Raw genomic sequence first — 19,214 nt, forward strand, 5'->3', positions numbered from 1 at the left:
GCATGCTTAGACCTATCAGACCTTGTAAGACAAGAAATAATGAACTGCCCATGCTCACAGACTGTTCAAGGTAACGGGGTGGGAATGGGCCTGAGCATGAATGATGCTTATTTTTGCCTAAATGTGAACAATAAGGTAAAAAAATTATGCTCAAAACGATAGAGGATGTTACAGCCAGGCGACAAATTATTTATTTACAAACAAATAATTACGTTGGAGTTTCAGAGTAACATGGTTGAAAGTGTAAGAACCTATGGCAAGTCTCCTCTCTGGGCTTCTAAAAACCTAGCAGAAAGGCCCCTTCGACAAGCACAGTCTCATCAGCACTCATTTTACCTCCCACGAGGAAAGCTGGGAGAGGTTCAAATTGGCCTCAAGCCCAATTTGGCTCGTTCATGTTACTCAAATGAACCCCCTCCAACTTACCCCAATAAAATATATTACCTCTCTCTTTTTTTTTTAATTTAAGGAAAAGAAAGAAACCACCTGGGCAGATGCAGACACAGAGAGCAGGGCTGATGGGAGCAGAGGCAGAGGCAGAGGCAAGGATGGAAGGTTTGCCGCTGGTGAAGAAGACAGACTACAGAATACGCTGTAGTCTCCTAGAGTACTTCAAAGAGAAGAGTTCTAAAAAGTGACCTGAATAATGGAAGCACAATGGAATCATCACACAGCCTTTCAAACAGGACTACTCTGAAGGTGACAAAACTATTTATAGTTTTTGCTGTGTTCAGGAAAAGAATCACTTTCATAACTTCACAGCCATGCCTCCTACATTCTATGTTGCTGTTGTTCGTATCTGAAAAAGGTTGTCATCACTTTTTTTTAAAGAACCAAAGTCTCTAGAACACCTTTTTAAACTATTTTCTTTTAGCTCAGCTAATGTGGCTCAATGGTTGAGCATCAACTTATGAACCAGGAGGCTCAGTTTGATTCCCGATCAGGGCATATGCCAGAGTTGCTGGCTTGATCCCCAGGTGTGTGTGTGTGTGTGGGGGGGGGGGGGGGGGGGGGGGGAGAGAAGGCATGCAAAAGGCAGCCAATCAATGATTCTCATCACTGATGTTTCTATCTCTCTCTCCCTTCTTCTCTGAAATTAACTTTAAAAAAAAAAGATATCATTAATTATTAAAAAAAGAAAAACTTTTATTTATTTAATAGAGAGTGAGAGAGAAAACAACTTCTTGTTCTATCTATTGATGCATTCATTGGTTGATTCTTATATGCGCCCTGACCTGAGATCAAATTCACAATCAGGGTGACATTCATCACTAAAGAAGTAAAACCACACACAAAAGAAACCAGCAAAAAATCAACCCTGCCTGTCTGGATTATTTATTCTGCTAGTAAACTTTCTATCTGAAAAATAGAAAAACATGAGAATGAAAATGTGTCCTTTTACCATTTTAAAGAAATTAACATTCTTGGAAGCAATTTAAAAAATATATTTTTATTGATTTCAGAGAGGGAGTGAGTGGAAAGATAGAAATATCAATGATGACAAAGAATGATTGACAGGTTGCCTCCTGCAGGCCCCCCACTGGGGATAGAGCCCACAACCAGGCATGTGCCCTGATGGGAATCAATCTGTGACCTCCTGGTTCCTAGGCTGATGCTCAACCACTGAGCCACACAAGTTGAGTGAGGAAAACAATCATTAAAAAAAACATTTGTTCCCGTCTTTCTAACATAATACCCAATTATCACAACTATCCACGCCTCTCAAAACAACTTCCTCAAAATTTCTAAATCACTGCAGCTGTGACTTAATAATTGTTATTACACCCAAACCCACTCTTCGTCACTCCCAGTCTATTCTTTCCACTGCAGGGAGCACATTTAGAACATATTAAAATTTATCACTTCAGGTTTTAATATAAAGCCATTAATAGTACACTCAGGATCGGGCCCCCAAGTTTCCAGACTCATTTCTTTGTACTCTTTCCCTCTATAATATTTAACTTTTTATCCATTCTTAGCCATCTTGGATCTTCCTGGAAAGGCTTCTGTTCAGTGACCAATTATTCCATATGCCTGTGACTGAGGGAGTTTTCCTGGGAAACAGACCGGATCATTCATTGTTTCTGTCCACCATTTCCACCTGTCAAACACTTACTGGTCTAAAAATTACCTTCTCAGAAAAGCTTCTCTGAAACCTCTTTGCTCCCAAACCATGCACATTAGTTTATTCCCTTCTGCCTTAGCATTCATTACTCTGAATTTGTTTTGCCTTTAATATTTTTATTTATTTTTAGGGAGAAAGGAAGGGAAAAGAAGAGAGAGTAAACATCAATGTGAGAGCAGAACACTGGTCAGCTACCTCCTACCAGGATCGATCCCAAAACCCAGACTGGGAATTGAGGCAGGCAACCTTTCGGTACACATTGATTTCAGAGAAGAAGGGAGCGATAGAAACATCAATGATTAGAGAGAATCATCCATCGGCTGCCTCCTGCATGCCCCCTACCGGGGATTGAGCTGGCAACCTAGGCATGTGCCCTGAATGAGAATTGAACCATGACCTCCTGGTTCATGTGTTGATGTTCAAACACTGAGAGCCACACTGGATTTGCTTTTTTTTTTAAATCCTCACCCGAGGATATTTTCCCATTGACTTTGGAGAGGGAAAGATAGAAATATCGATGTGAGAGAAACACATCGATTAGTTGCCTCCTGCATGCTCCCTGACCACGGCCCCGGGGAGGAGCCTGCAATCAAGGGAGGAGCCTTTGACCAGAATTGAACCAGGGACCTTTTGGCCCACAGGCAGATGCTCTACTCACTGAGCCAAACCGGCTAGGGCTGAATTTGCCTTCCTTGTTAATGTTAATCCTTACCCAACGATATTTTTCCATTGATTTTTTAGGGAGAGTGGAAAAGAGAAGGGAAGATAAGAGAGAAACAACAATGTGAGAGGAACACATCAACTGGTTGCTTCCTGCACAAGCCCTGACCATGTACTGCAACTAAAGTACATGCCCCTGACTAGAATCGAACCCAGGACCCTTTCTGGTCCATAGACCAAACTGGCTAGGGCCGGATTTGCTTTTTAAATGTCTTCTATGTTATAAACTCCACAAGCACAGAGCCAGTGAAAATGCTGCTGACATTACATCACTAACACCTAGCACTATGTCTAGTCCTTGTGGCCGGGAGATGAGTAATTATCCGTTTAATGAATACATGAATCAATGAAAAGGTTTATCTGTGATGAAAGCTTTAGGCTAGGGGAGACGCAGGAAAATTTGAAGATACACCCACCACTGTATCTTCTTAAGATCTCTATTTTAGAAAGCTAATTACAATTAAATGTTCCATTTATCCACCATATATTCAGGATAAGGCCAGCAGGACATTAGTCTGAATTGTCACTAGTCAATCTCTATTACAAGTATTTTCCAATTTACAACAGCTCATATTCCTACGCAGAAAATGGGTTCTAGGCAACAGGAACAATAAGCAGGACCTAGTTCATGAGACACAGCAAGGAAACGGGAGGGCGTACAGTAGCAAGGAGTAGTAAGTAAATAAGACTGCTGAATGGAGGCAGAAAGACACAGATGCTAGACCACAGGGAGAACCTAGAAATTTGAGAGATTTAGTTTTAAGGTTTTGGGTTTTTAATTCTGATAGTACATAATCATTATTAAAAAAATAGAATAAACCAGAATAAAATCTAAACTAAAAAATTCATAATTCCACTTTCCAGAGAAACCTATTTTTAACACTAAAAGCAGGAAAATGAAATGAAGGGGGAGGAGGAAACTCCTAATAAGCCTATCCTAATTCCAATATTTATTTACCATATGTACAATGTGTCCCATACTGGAGATCAAAATACTAAGGTTTAGTCCACTATGAGCACCAAACCATGAGTGGGGAAATAGTAACACAGGACTTACTCCGCAACTGAGAGGAGCCGACAGGGATGAGTGGGATGCAATGGAAAAGAGGGCCCAGAGCTCCTACTTATATGAGAGTAATTAGGCAAAGAAATCAGAATTGGCTTTTTTAAAGAAGAAGGAATCTGCCAGGCAAAGAAAGAAAGGAAGGTCTCTGTGTATAGAGGAAACAGTGCGTGTAAGGAAACTTTGTCATCTAAATGCGATCCTTCTTTTTTTTCTTCTTCCCCCACTGGCCTCCACCCAATCACTACACTGAAAAGTGAAACTCAAAAAAAAAAAAAAAAAAAAAGGGAAACTCAGAAAAGGCTTCAAAACTGCCTGTGAGGTAGGGAATGGGGAAGCAGGGAGGGAGCAACAAAAAGATCCCAGATCACTGCCCTGCCTGGTGTGACTCGGTTGGAGCACAGTCCCATGCACTGAAGTGTCAAGGGTTTGCCTCCCAATCAGGGCAAGCTCGATGAAACAGGCACATATGGAGAAAAAAAAAACCAAGATGAAATAGAGTAATTTAAGAAAAAAAGGGAGGAGGTTAAGTTTTTAAAGGATGTAAAGAAACGAAAATGTCAATAGCAGAAATAAAGCTCAATAGCAGATGATAAAAGAAAATGAGAGATAAGGACAACCAGGTGAGAAGCTTACACAAAGGACAGAAATGATAAGCCAGACTACTTATTACAAGTGTTTTCAGGGAAGAAAACAGAACTAAAGCAAAATACCACAAATATTTCTGGAAATGAAAAAAGAACCAATTTTGAAAAGTGTAAGTAGCTAATATATCAGGCAATATCAATGAACAAGGCATGATTTGTCAAAATATTTCAATAAAAAGGAAAATTCCTACCACAATCAGGCACAGGAAGCTCTGAAACAAAATGATTAATGCAAGATGACAGAGTGATTATCTACAGAATTCCTAAGGACAATAGTGATCTAATAATTTTTAAGTATGTCTTCCAGGTATTTCTACTAAAAGTATTTAGGTAAAAATCTATGCTACATGATGAATTTGCTTAAAGGTTAAGATGGAGAAAAATGGCAATGAGCACTGCACCCATCTCAATAAAGTTTAAATAATTTTTGAGAATTTCTATGAGTTTATTTGAGCCAGACTGATAACAATTGCCAGGAAGTGAAATCTCAAATGCTTCTAAATAATTTGTGATAGCACTGAATGTAATTACCAAGATAAGTCCTGAAAGAAGTTAAAAACATGACATGTACCAAAAATATACTAACAATATTCTGAGGTCCCAAATTCACCATAGAGAGAGAAAAGGGAATAAAGTGAGGATGGATTAAGAGAAAATAATAGTCTTCAGATATAAGACAAGTCAAAGTATAATTTTCTTTTTCATGCTAACAAATCAGGAGTTTACTTTTTGAAATTTAGATTTATACTTGAATTTATTTAAACTACAATATAAACTAATGCTCTTTAAAAACAGGATATACACAGCCTGGCCAGTATGACTCAGTGATTGATGGTGGACCTATGAACCAGGAAGTTACAGTTCTATTCCGTCAGGACACATGCCCAGGTTGGGGGGTTCAATCCCAAGTGTGGGGCATGTAGGAAGCAGCCAATCAATGATTCTTCTCATCATTGATGTTTCTATTTCTTGCTCCCTTTTCCTCTCTGAAATAAATTAAAAACAAATGCACACAAACCAGTAAGCATTACATAAAATGACAGAAACACGCCCAACAGAGTTCATTATAACATTTTTCATAAATGTTTTAAACATTCATTTTAAATTAAAACAAAAATAAACTACACATAATTTGTTTTTTATTGTTGGGTGTGTTTTTTTAATCGATTTCAGAGAGAGGAAGGGAAAGATAGAAACATAGAGGAAAAACATCTATTGGCTGCCTCCTGCATGCCCCTTACTGAAGATAGAGCCCACAGGGGTATGGGCCCTGACAAGGAATTCTTAAAACTCAACAATAAAAAAATAAACACCATAATTAAAAAATGGTTAAAAGCCCTAACTGGTTTGGCTCAGTGGATAGAGCTGCGGCCTTCAGACTGAAAGGTCTTAGGTTCAATTCCGGTCAAGAGCATGTACCTTGGTTGCGGGCACATCCCCAGTGGGGAATGTGCAGAAGGCAGCTGATCGATGTTTCTCTCTCATTTATGTTTCTAACTCTCTATCTCACTCTCTTCCTCTCTGTAAAAAAAAAAAAAAATCAATAAAATATATATATTTTTAGAAATGGTAAAAAAATCTAAAGAGATACCTGACCAAAGATGGCATATATATTAAAGATGGCAAAGAAGCACCCAAAAAAGGCTTAACATCATGCATCAGTAGGAAATTATAAATTAAAACAATAAGATTCCACTACACATTTAGATTGGCTAAACTCCAAATGGCAATGAGCACTGAATCCATCTCATTAATGACACCACCAAATGCTGGTGAGGATGTTGAGCAACTGTTGGTAAGAAAGCAGAATGGTAAAGCCACTTTGCAATACAATTTTACAGTTATATATAAAACTAAATATACTCTTACCATACAATCCAGCAATCATGGCCGTTGGTATTCACCCAAATCAGCTGAAAGCTTATGCCCACACAAAACCTAAACATAAATGTTAAATAGAAGCTTTATTCATAATTGCCAAATGTGGAAGCAACCAGGATAGCTTTTTGTAGGTGAATGAATGAACAAACTGGTACACTGGGACAATCAAATATTATTCAGAGCTAAAAAGAAATGAGCTATCAAGCCATGAAATGATTCGGAGAAAACACAAATGAATATGGCTAAGTGAAAAAAAGTCAAGTTGAGAAGGTTAGATATTATATGATTCCAACTACATGACATTCTGGAAAATGCAAAACTATGGAGATATGGAGGGTGAGGGGGTAAGAGATCAACCAAAGGACTTGTATGCATGCATATGAGCAAAACCAATGGACATAGACAGTAGGGGACGAAGGCTTATGCTTGGGGGATGGGGTAGTAGGGGAGAGATTAATGGGGGGAAGTTGGAGACTCATGTAATACTTTAAACAACAAAGAATTTTTAAAAATTAATAAAGATTGCCATATAATTAAAAAGAACTATTAATAAGGAATAAGTCAAATAAGATAATTTTAATAAAGTTTAATTAATAGATATATTACACTATACCCTGCAAACAAAAAAAAAAATATTCTTTTTAAGTTTCCAAAGAACACTTGCTAAATTGGATTAGGCTTTAAATCACAAAGAAAACCTCAATAAATTTAAAGGTATTTTAAAAGATTATAGTACTGACAAGGGAAAAAAGAGAGTGAATAGAACTGTCCTAAATACCTCTTGAGTCACTGTGAAAATCAACTTAGAACTACCAATTATTTGTTTAGAAGTATAAGAATATCACTCATAAAAATTATAGAGTTCAGCCCAGCCAAAGTTGTACTCAGAGGTAAATTAAGAACACTAAATGTTTTATTTTAAACAAAGGAACTAAGAATTTAATGAGCTAGAAAAAAAGTACAACAAAAATTATGAAGTAAAGCAACAAGAGCAAAATAAAGAGAAGAGTAGAAATCAGGGAATCAGAAAACAACAGAATAAATCTCCAAGCTGATTATTAAAAAACACACTAAGTAAACAAACATTTGGCAAATAAAGTCAAGAAAAATAATGAAATAACAAAAAAGAGAAGGAAATAGTCCTGGCTGATGTGGCTCAGTTGGTTGGAGTGTCATGGCAACACTGAAAGGTCGAAGGGTCCAGGCGCGTACCCAGACTGCAGGTCTGAGTCCTGGTCTGGACGAGTGCAGAAGGCAATCGATTAACGTTTCACTCTCACATGTACATGTTTCTCTCTCTCTGAAATCATTTTTTTTTTTAAAGCATGTCCTCAGGTGAGGATTAATAATAATAATAATAATAAAAGATGAAAATATGTACCAGATTTTATAAAAAATTTTACATGCATCTCTATAATAAATTTAAAATCTTAAAATATACTGCTTGGAAATAGAAATTATCAAAACTAACTCTCCAATACCTAAAGAGGCCTTAGAAGACTACAAAAGAACTTCAGGTGTTACCATATGGCCTGTTACTCTTATTATACTACTACCAAATTCCCATGATATTCTTTATCCTTTCAATAAGTTCCATATACTTGACTAACGTAAGTAGGGTTTTGATTCCTTATATGCCTTTATTAGCAAATTTATTATTATATTAGAGGCCGGGTGCACAAATTCGTGCACAGGTAGGGTCCAGCTGGCCAGCACCCCAATGGAGGCTGATTGGGGCCAGGCAGGGGGGGAGGGGAAGGACATGGGAGGTTGGCCGGCTGGCCCCACCCCCAATTGGGGTAAAGAGGGCCGATTGGGGCCAGGCCGGCCAGGATACAGGGGCAGCGGGTGCTTGGGAGGGGCTGATCAGGGCCCCCATCGGGCTGGCTGGCTACTCCAGTGCATATCGTAGTGGCCAGTTGTTCTGGTCATTCTGCCTTTCTGGTTGCTTGGCTTTTATATATATGGATACTCTTATCAGTAATTAAAAAAGAAAAACCTGATCATCTCCTAAATAAGTGTTACACAACAACATTTGATAAAATTCAGAAGCCATTTCTATTTTCTGTAAAGTAGAAACAATAAAATAATAATCTCTCTAGCTCTGGCCAGCTGGGCTCAGCTGGTAGGAGTGTCATCCCATACAACAAAAGGTTGCCAGTTTGATTCCCAGCCAGAGCACATACCTAGGTTTCAGGTTCGATGGAAATAGACCTGGTCCCAGTGACAGCACATACGGGAGGCAACTGGTTGATATTTTCTCTTGCTCTCTCTTCTCTTTCTCCCTCTCCTTCCTCTCTCTCTATTATCAATAAGAACATATCCTAGGGTAAGAACTTAAAAATAAATCTCTCTCTAAAACCAACAGCTGCCATCATCCTTAATTGTAAAAATACCCAAAATGTTCCAAAACAATTATCATCTCTCTTATTTAACCATGTCTTGGAGATTCTGCTCAATGTAATAAAGAGCTAAAACAAATATAAATATGTTGACTATCTGAAAGGAGACAAAAGTTGCTATTATTTTCACAATGAACCAGGAAAGCAAAAGTAAAGAAAATTGTATTTAAGTACAGGGAGATAATGAAAATAACAGTGAACACAAAAATCTAGTTACTTCTATGTATTTATTAGAAACAAGATTCACATTTCTAGTGATAGTAAACATCCAACCTCTCTGAAGGGTCAATTTAAGACTTTTAAATGCTATACCTTTCCATTCAGTAATTCCACGTCTACAAATATATTTTAAAGTAATAATCAGGAATAGGAAGATATTCACCATAGCATTATTTATATAAAATATTAGAAATATACATTTGGGATATTTCAGCAATAGGAAAATAATGAAACTACAGCAGAGCTCTACAATGGTATGTTAGGTAAACATTAAAAAATCATTTTTAGTTCTTGCCAACTAGTTGGAGGGTCATCCTATGCACCAAAAGGTTGTGGGTTCGATTCCTTGTCAGGGTACATACCTAGGTTGCAGGTTTGATCCCTAGATTGGAGCACATATGGGAGGCAACTGACCAATGTTTCTCTCTCTTTTAAAAAAATATATTTTATTAATTTTTTACAGAGAGGAAGGGTGAGAGAGAAACATCAATCAACTGCCTCCTGCACACCCCCTACTGGGGATGTGCCTGCAACGAAGGTACATGCCCTTGACCGAAATCGAACCCGGGACCCTGGAGTCTGCAGACCGACTATCCACTGAGCCAAACTGGGTAGGGCTGACCAATGTTTCTTGCATTAATGTCTCTCTGTCTCTGTCTCTTCTGCTCCTCCCTCTAAAATCAATGTACATTGGGTGAGGAGTAAACAGAAAAAATCGTTTTTAAAAAGAACAAAGGAAAACTTTCAAGATATAAAGTTAGGTAAAAAAAAAAAAAAAAAAAAAAGAAAGCACCCTCCCCGGTTTGGCTCAGTGGATAGAGCGTTGGGCTGCGGGCTGAAGGGCCACGGGCTGAATTACCGGTGGAGGCCCATTCCCTGGTTGCAGGCTCAATTCCCAGTAGGGGGCGTGCAGGAGGCAGCCGATAAATGATTCTCTCATCATTGATGTTTCTCTCTCTCTCTCCCTCTCCTTTCCTCTCTGACGTCAATAAAAATATTTTTTAAAAAAGCAAGATAGCAAATTATACAAAATATGATACCAATTTTATAAAAGTAAACTATGCACACACATATATATAAAGGAGAAAAAGTACTAGCAGATAACATAACAAAATATCAACAGTAATTACCCATAGGAAAAGAAACGAGTTTTTCGGTGTGTGTTTACTTTGCTTTTTTCAAATATTTAATTAGGAAGGTGAAAAAAGTTTAGAAAAAATTTACAACACAGATACGTTATCAAACATCTGGCTATATTTCCACTATGTAAGTTCTTATTAATAATTTGCTCTTTAGAGCACCTGAAATTTTACCTAAATGCTTTACCCCATATCTGTTGCTAATGTGTTTATTATATTGATATAACAATTTTGCTTCATTCACAAGCCTATAGATTACTGAACAAACTCAAAATTAAAAGGAATAGGAATTAATTTTTAAAAGCTAAGATTATCTTAAAATACAATTTGCTCTTAAGAAATAAATGCAACCCTAGCTGGTTTGGTTCAGTGGATAGAGCATCAACCTGTGGACTGAAGGGTCTCAGGTCCAATCCCAGGTTGCTGGCTTGATCCCCAGTAGGGGATTGCAGGAGGCAGCCAATCAATGATTCTCTCTCATCATTGATGTTTCTATCTCTCTCCCCCTCTCCCTTCCTCTCTGAAATCAATAAAGATATATTTTTAAAATTAATTAATTAATGCAAAATAAACCTATCACCAAAAGCGGTTTGGCTCAGTGGATAGAGCATCGGCCTGCGAACTGAAAGGTCCCAGGTTCGATTCCAGTCAAGGGCATGTACCTTGGTTGCAGGCACATCCCCAGTAGGGGGTGTGCAGGAGGCAGCTGATCGATGTTCCTCTCTCATCGACGTTTCTAGTTCTCTATCCCTCTTCCTTCCTCTCTGTGGAAAATAAAAATAAACCTATCTTTCCAGAACCTATTAAACATTTACATGAAACAATATTACCAAATGTAATAGCTTGATCATATGCGGATACTAATGTGGATTAAAAGTGCCCTAATAACTCATGTTTTCAGTGCACTGGAAATAAAGGTTAGAGGGTAACATGTTAAGATAAATGTGTAAGAACGTAATAATATCAAAATCATAATGGAGATCAGGAAAGACTGCCAAAGAAAGCTATACACCAAGCATGTCATACTCAAAGGCTAACACGGGCCAAATAAACAAGGTTTAAGTTTATGTAGGCCACAAAAAAAACAAAAGCGTCAATTTTCATAGAAATGTGCTGGTAGGTTTATTTTTATAGAGACATGCTGAATACAAAGAGCTAAAATAAATGAGTAACCGTTAACATAAAATAGAACATTTTAATAAAAATTAATATTTTTTCTTGAACATTAACTTACCAGACACTGAATAATTGCACAATAAGTGTAACGCAAATAAACCTATTTTTCTTGTTTTCCAAAAGCATAATATTTCCTGTTGTGCAACCAAACAAGTCAGTCCAAGACTAATGAAGTGGCCATCAGCTGCTAAAATATCCGCTGCTAGTATTAGTGGGAGAAATGGTGCGCCTGTGAGTAAGGCACATAAGGAAAATGAATGCAACACGATTATAGTAATCAGTCCTTAGCAAACATTGTAGTTCCTTATTAATAATTATGTATAACAGGATATTATAAAAATTAAGTTACAAAATTTTTATTAAAACATTTCTTGCGTACCGTTATATTGTCTGGGCCACAAAAATATTCATTGTGGCCCCAGACAGCCTTCAGGCTGTGAGTTTGACATGCTTGCTATACACCAAGGCTGAGATTTGAAGGATAAGGATGAATTAAGTAGGTGATGAGAAAGAGGTCAAAAGGGGCACTTTTTTTCTTTTCAGATGTGATGCTTACAATAAAACCATTACATTATTATTTTCTGAATCCCTATAAATGCAACTTTCACACCAACGTCAAACCCCTAAAGACATTTTTATATCTGATTTTCAGTAGCCAAGCTATTTTATATTTTTAAAACTCTCTTACTTGCCCTCACCACAAGCAAAAAAAGAGTCCAGAAGGATTAAGATTAAAATACAACAATTATTAAAAGTACAAGACAAGCCCTAGCTGGTTTGGCTCAGTGGATAGAGCACTGGCTTGCAGACTGAAGGGTCCCTGGTTCAATTCCCATCAAGGGCACATGCCAAGGGTTGCAGGCTCGATCCTTAGTGTGGGGCATGTAGGAGGCAGTTAATCAATGATTCTCCATCATCAATGATGTTTCTATCTCTCTCTGCCTCTCCCTTCCTTTCTGAAATCAATAAAAATATATTTTTTTAAAGTACAAGACAATATAGAAGAATGGTTTTTTTTATTGATTTTGGAAAGTGGAAGATAAACATCAATGATAAGAATCATTGATCTGCTGCCTCCTGCATGCTCCATGCTGGGGATCGAGCTCACAACCCGGGCATGTGCCCTTGTGCCCTTGATTGGAATCAAACCCAGGACCCTTTAGTCCACAGGCTAGTTAGTGCTCTATCCACTGAGCCAAATCAGTCAGGATGAAGAATTTTTTTTTTTTTAAATATATTTTATTGATTTTTCTTACAGAGAGGAAGGGAGAGAGGTAGAGAGCTAGAAACATCGATGAGAGAGAAACATCGACCAGCTGCCTCTTGCACACCCCCTGCCGGGGATGTGCCCGCAACCAATGTACATGCCCTTGACCAGAATGGAACCTGGGACCTTTCAGTCCGCAGACCGACGCTCTATCCACTGAGCCAAACCAGTTTCGGCAAGAATGTTTTTTTGATAAAGATGAAATGGGGACGATCTTAAACAGAAGGCAAAGGTTTAATATCTATTATGTATAAGGAGAGTATACACTTAGATAAGAAAGTATGGATTGCTCGGGCCTTTTAGTAAGTGGATTTGGCATCTTCTGAAACTTAAAGTGTACATTTAAGAATTCTTTTTATGAAAATACTTGCATACATATGCATGCACATAGAGACAGAAGGAGTTCATTAGATCTTCAGTTTTAGTTGCTCAAAACTGAAACATGAGTAATTAAAGTAGAACTATGTAATGGAATACTTCATGTCTGTTGAATGGTGAGATACAACTATTAAGTATTGACAAGGAAAATAATATATAATAATCGATTTTGTAATTTTAAAAAACTATACACACTGTACTTATTTCTAATTGCATAAGTAAAACAAAACTATTAATAGTGAGTACCTCTAAGGAATGGGACTAGAAATTGAGGAAAATCTAATCTTCACTTTTTACTCTAAATAATTTACTTGAAGTTTTTATAATAGTACATCCCTCTTCTGGAATTTAATTTTAAAATAAGGAAAAAAACTAAACTATTAGTCTGTCATGATAGTTATCCTTAAGAGCTGAAAATAAAGTGTCCTGTTCCTTAATAATTTTCACTACTTTCCAAATTTTCTATAAGAAATATGCATATTTTTTAATCTGAGAAGCTTGTATTAAAAAACACACACACACCTGTATTTTATTTCAGCTGTGAAACTATTTTTTTTTCTCCTGAAAAAGTAATTTTTAATTTAACAGTTTTGGTCTCAGAAACTTGGTCCTGAGATTCCAACATCTTTTATAAAACAGTCTTAAATCTAAGTTTGGGAGTAGAACATTTGCTATAGAAGTATAACATTTGCTATAATTAAATGTAAAACCTATTTTAGAATGGAATATTAACTAACATTTATTAAGCACTTAAAGCACTGCATCTGCTAAGTACTTTACCTGCATTGCTCTAAATAGCCCTATGAAATTTGTATGATACTGTTATTATTATTCCCAGTTTACAGATGAAAAAAAAAAAATCAGGTTTTGAAAAGAACGCACATCTTGGCAAGGATTATGTAGAAAAGCCAGGATTAAACCCAGGTCTCCAGCTCCTAACCACCTGAGATATATGGAATAAGTACAAATGCACATCAGAGATAAGCTAGAACTCAAATCTTGCATGAGTGTTCAGATTGTCTACTGTTAATCAGATTAGTGATCCCGAAATGAAGAAGTAGTGAAACTCAATTCCGAACACAGAAGAAAACAATCAGTGTTTCTTCAAGGCAATAGGAGCTATTTTTTCCTTCTCTGCTTCTAACCAAGGAACAAGAAGGATACAAGGGACAACTCAGATGGGTAACTTAACAACTTCCCTCTTTTTGGTCTGAAATTAGGTAGCCCTCTCACTGAAATTAGGCTTTTGTCAACAAATTGATCAGAACTCTGAAGCCTTAAACAAGGCCCAGTTTCATGTTTCATCAGAAATGTAAAATTTAGCCGAAACCGGTTTGGCTTAGCGGCAGAGCGTCGGTCTGCGGACTGAAAGGTCCCAGGTTCGATTCCGGTCAGGGGCATGTACATTGGTTGCGGGCACATCCCCGGTGGGGGTTGTGCAGGAGGCAGCTGGTCGATGTTTCTCTCTCATCAACGTTTCTAGCTCTCTCTCTCTCTCCCTTCCTCTCTGTAAAATATCAATAAAAAATATAAAATAAGAAATGTAAAATTTAGCCGAAACCGGTTTAGCTCAACGGGTAGAGCGTCGGCTTGGGGACTGAAGGGACCCGGGTTCGATTCTGGTCAAGAGCATGTACCTTGGTTGCGGGCATATCCCCAGTAGGGGGTGTGCAAGAGGCAACTGATAGATGATCTCTCTCATCGATATTTCTAACTCTATCTCTCTCTCCGTTCCTCTCTGTACAAAATCAATAAAATATATTTAAAAAAAAAGAAATGTAAAATTTAGAAAGCCAAAGGAAACATTAGACTTGAATATAAGAATAATCAATATTAACAGATTAAACATAGGAAGGATTTGACAGTAGCTATTTTATCCTCAGCTATTTTAACAAGATCTTTTTTAAAAAGTATAAATGAACGTTTATCCTTAGCTACCTAAACAACTTCTAAGTTTTCGCTTATAATTGAAAAAGAAATACACACCACCGTCAACCATGTCCCCTTGGAAACCCGCCTATCACAAACATCAGAGAAACATAGAAACCCCTATTCATTGTTTAAGAGATATTCTCCAACTACAAACCTACTGCAACTTTATAAATTTGGCATTAAACATCACAAAGTCCAGAAGAATAACTCCATGCATAACTTGGTAAGCCAGGAATCAAGGCCGGTAGTGGAATGAATGCCTAGCTTTTTCTCAGAAAAAGTATCTGCTTATAGAAGGAACTGGCAGAGAAGCTGACATCACAGACCAAGTTTTACACTCCAGCATTCTATACCTTAATTAACTCTTTAAGTTGAGGACAACTGATGCTACCAAAAGATGGCAGTACTGAAGCTCAGTACTAAGTCATCAGTAACAATGACTAGTTAGTGAAAACACAAAATTCACTGAATTAAGGTTAATGTCTTTCACCAAAACCTGAAAGTGGGTTTGACGTATATTATAGGTCAAAAACATTTTGAGGTTCACTTTTCACAACGTAAATCAGTGTTCTTTGTAAATCAGATTTTAAAACCAAGGATGCAAAAAACTGCCTTAAATCAATACCCTAAAGAGGAGGACACGAGCAAAAACTTTTCATGTAAATTTTTTCACATCTATATAAAACATACAGGAGTATGAGTATGTTTTACAAATGCCACAGAGCACCTGGCAAAGTTGACAAGTTCCAACCTGCTTTAAAAATTACTATTCACTGCCTTTATCCCAATCTAACTTCATTGAATGTTCTTCTTTTGGATAAACTCTACACACACACACACACACACCCCACACACACCCCAGAGCAAATTCTTGCCCATTTCAATATCCTGCCTACCTATAAGAGCGGAAGAGTTGAACACAACGGGGGGGGGGGGGGGGGGGGGGGGGGGAAACGTGACGTGCACAACCTGGATCCAAAACACAGCTCGCTGTGGTCTAAGTTTAGGCCTAATCATTCTGATTCGTCTTTTTTTACAGAATAAAAAAGAAAACTGTAGGTCACTTGTAAAGGAGTACTGAGATAATCATGTCAACGGGAGGCGGCCTTATCTGTGGAGGAAACAAAATATCGGTCACAGCAGAGAATCCCCACAAAGTTTAGGAAGAGGAACACTGCCGCTGGCAATGGCCTTTCACGCTTGGGTTACTGAATGAACTTTGTATTTAAAGAATTAGTCAAAAGGCTGCGTCCGCCAGGAATCTGTGGGAAGGGGGTGGGGTGGGTGGGTGCTGTTTGAAAAAGATAGCCAAACATGGTTAAAAGCCAATCTGCACCCAAATCACCTAGAGAAGCAAATCATCACCTCCTGGCAGAAGATCAGACAAAAAAAAAAAATCACAAGAAAACCCCAAAGTTCTGTTCTTTAAGCGGAGGCCCTCCAACCCTCGGGTACCTGTACGTTTTTCCGAATGAGAAGCGGGTTAGAGACTGGGTTTCGGTCTGAAGGTGACAATATGCTGAGCGGTACACGGGGCGGGGAGCGGAGCGGCGGCGGCGGAGGGGCCGGGGCTGCGCCCGGGACGCCGGGTCCGGGCGGAGCGGCCGGAGAGCGGGGCAGAGGCGGGGGAGGGGACGGAGGGCAGAGCCCACGGCGGACCCGGTCGGGCAGGACCGGCCAGGAAAGGGAGCCTCGCCGGCCGCCAGCTCCCCGCTCGGGGGAGAGCGGAGGAAAACAGCGCGGGGAGCAGACAATGAGCCGCCGCCCCGGAGCCGCTCCGGGTGCGCAGGTGTGGCGGCGGCGGCGGCGGCCCGGCGCGGGGCGGGCAGGTCCGCGCCCGGCCGCCCGGGCCGCGGGGACGGAAGGAGGAAGGGGAGCGCTGGCCCCGCCGTCTGCCCACTTACCCGGCGAGGAGCGGCCCCCGCCCGGCGAGGCGCTCCGTCCGAGCTCCGGCGGCCGCGGCGCGGGGCGGGAGGGGACGCAGAGGCGGCGGACGGAGTGGAGCCGCGCTGCCAGCGGCCGCCCTACCGCTAGGCCGAACGGCGGCCGAGCCCACAGGCGCCGGGAGGGAGGGCAGGGAGGCTTCGGCAATGGCGACGGCCCCGGCTGGAGGGGAAGCGGAACAACCGCCGCCGCTGCGCGTGGCCACAACCCTGGGGGAGGGCGGCGGGAGCGGAGGGCGGGGCGGCCCCGCCCGGGGCTGGGGGCGGGGCGAGGAAAGACCCCGCCTCCCGGTGGGCGGGCCCCGCGGGAATGCTGGGAGTTGTAGTTGTAGTTGAGGTCACAGCTTTTCTCTTTTGGGGCGTGGGATGTGCTGCCTATGGAGAGGCAGCCGGTCCCTCATCCCATTCAACATTGTCTCCACTCAGTTCCTTGCCCACCAAAGACGCTGACAGATGTCTGTTATATGAATCTGCTCCAGGACGTTTGTTTCTGGGAATTCATCCATTATCCATTTTACCGTACTTAAAAAAAAATCCTACCCTATATAATTAAAGGTAATATGCAAATTGACCAATCGGTGGAAGGACCAGTCGCTGTGACGCGCACAGACCACGAGGGACAGCCGCTGGTTCACACAGAAGCTGCCCCCTGGTGGTGAGTGCACTCCCACAGGGGAGCTCCTCTCAGCCAGAAGCCCAGGAGCCAGGCTCACAGCTGGCCAGCAGGAGCAATGGTGGGAGCCTCTCCCGCCTCTGCAGCAGCGCTGAGGATATCCGACTGACAGCTCAGGTCCACTCCTCAACCCCGGGCTGCAGGAGGGCACAGGCCAGGCCGAGGGACCCACCGAGTGCACAAATCTCGTGCACCAGGCCTCTAGTATTTTAGTGTGTATATATATCCTATCTAATAAAATATGCAAATTAACCATAACTCCTTGACAAAATGGTGACGCCTGTAGCTACAAGATGGCGGTGCCCAGTCCTCTTAGCGTAAGGTGACCAGACGTCCTGATTTTGGCGGGACAGTCCCAATTTTTAACAATTTGTCCCGCGGCGTTTTAAAAAAAGTCCCGATTTTTGGAAAGAATCTTGTGAGACAAGAAATGTTGTGGGACACGGGATGTCTGATCACCTTATCTTAGCCCTGCGGGAGTCCCCAAGTCTGACCAGCGGTGGCAGTCCAGGGTGTCCGGAGCCATCTTGGCCAGCGGCGGCAGCATCCCGGGCTGGGACCTTGGGCCAGCAGGGTCTAGCATCCAACCTGCACGATACCCTGGCAGCAGCAGCAGCCTGGGCTGAGGTCTTAGGCTGGCATGGCCATGCCCCCCCATTGTGCGATCACTCGCCAGCGGCGGCAGCCTGGGCTGGGGCCATGCAGCAGCACCACGAGATCCCCCGGCCACGGCAATAACTTGGGCTGGGGTCTCAGGACAGCAGGGCCTCACACCTAAGCCGCGCGACCCCCTGGCCCCAGAGGCAGCTTGGGCGGGAGCTGCAGCCAGGCTGGGTGGGGCTTGCTTCCCCGGAGATGGCAGCCTGGGCTGGGGTCTCAGCCTGGCCAGGGTGTGATCCCCTTACAGCAGTGGCAGCCTGGGGTCTCAACCATTGAGTCACACCAGCCAGGCAGATATGGAAGAATTTTCAATGTTTCTTTTTAAAAATATATATTTTATTGATTTTTTTACAGAGAAGAAGGGAAAGGGATAAAGAGCTAGAAACATCTATGAGAGAGAAACATCGATCAGCTGCCTCCTGCACACTCCCCACTGGATATGTGTCCCCAACCAAGATACAAGAATCGAACCTGGAACCCTTGAGTCTGCAGGCCAATGCTCCATCCACTGAGCCAAACCAGTTAGGACTGTCCAATATGCTAAAGAAAAAACCCGCCTAATAAAAAGGGAATATGCAAGGGAGAGCATTTGAGGGTGACCAGGGTGCCAGGGGAGGGCAGTTGGGAACAATCAGGCTGGCAGGGGAGCAGTTAAGCATCGATCAGGCTGGTAGGGGAGTGGCTAGGGGGTGATCAGGCTGGTAGGCAGAAGCAGTTAGGGGCAATCAGGAAGGCAGGCAGGCGAATAGTTGGGAGCCAGCAGTCCTAGATTGTGAAAGGGATGTCTGACTGATTTATATATATATATATATATATATATATATATATATATATATATATATATATATATGTGTGTGTGTGTGTGTGTGTGTGTGTGTGTGTGTGTGTGTGTTATATATAATCAATGTGTATATTGATTATATATATCGATATATATAACTGATTTCAGAAAGGAAGAGAAACATTAATGATGAGAGAGAATCAAGAAT

General features: G+C 40.8%; 1 protein-coding gene across 1 annotated transcript in view; it reads right to left on the reverse strand.

Annotated features, from left to right (window-relative positions):
- PAK2 (p21 (RAC1) activated kinase 2) overlaps positions 1 to 17,119 on the reverse strand; it is an 83,700-nt gene extending 66,581 nt beyond the window's left edge. Inside the window, exon 1 of the mRNA XM_036448492.2 lies at positions 16,854 to 17,119. The gene's annotated coding sequence lies outside the window, so the exon portion shown is untranslated. The remainder of the gene's footprint in view (positions 1 to 16,853) is intronic.
- Between the last annotated feature and the right edge of the window lie 2,095 nt (positions 17,120 to 19,214).

Source organism: Pipistrellus kuhlii, unplaced genomic scaffold, assembly GCF_014108245.1.
Source record: "Pipistrellus kuhlii isolate mPipKuh1 unplaced genomic scaffold, mPipKuh1.p scaffold_m20_p_2, whole genome shotgun sequence".
NCBI lineage: Eukaryota > Metazoa > Chordata > Mammalia > Chiroptera > Vespertilionidae > Pipistrellus > Pipistrellus kuhlii.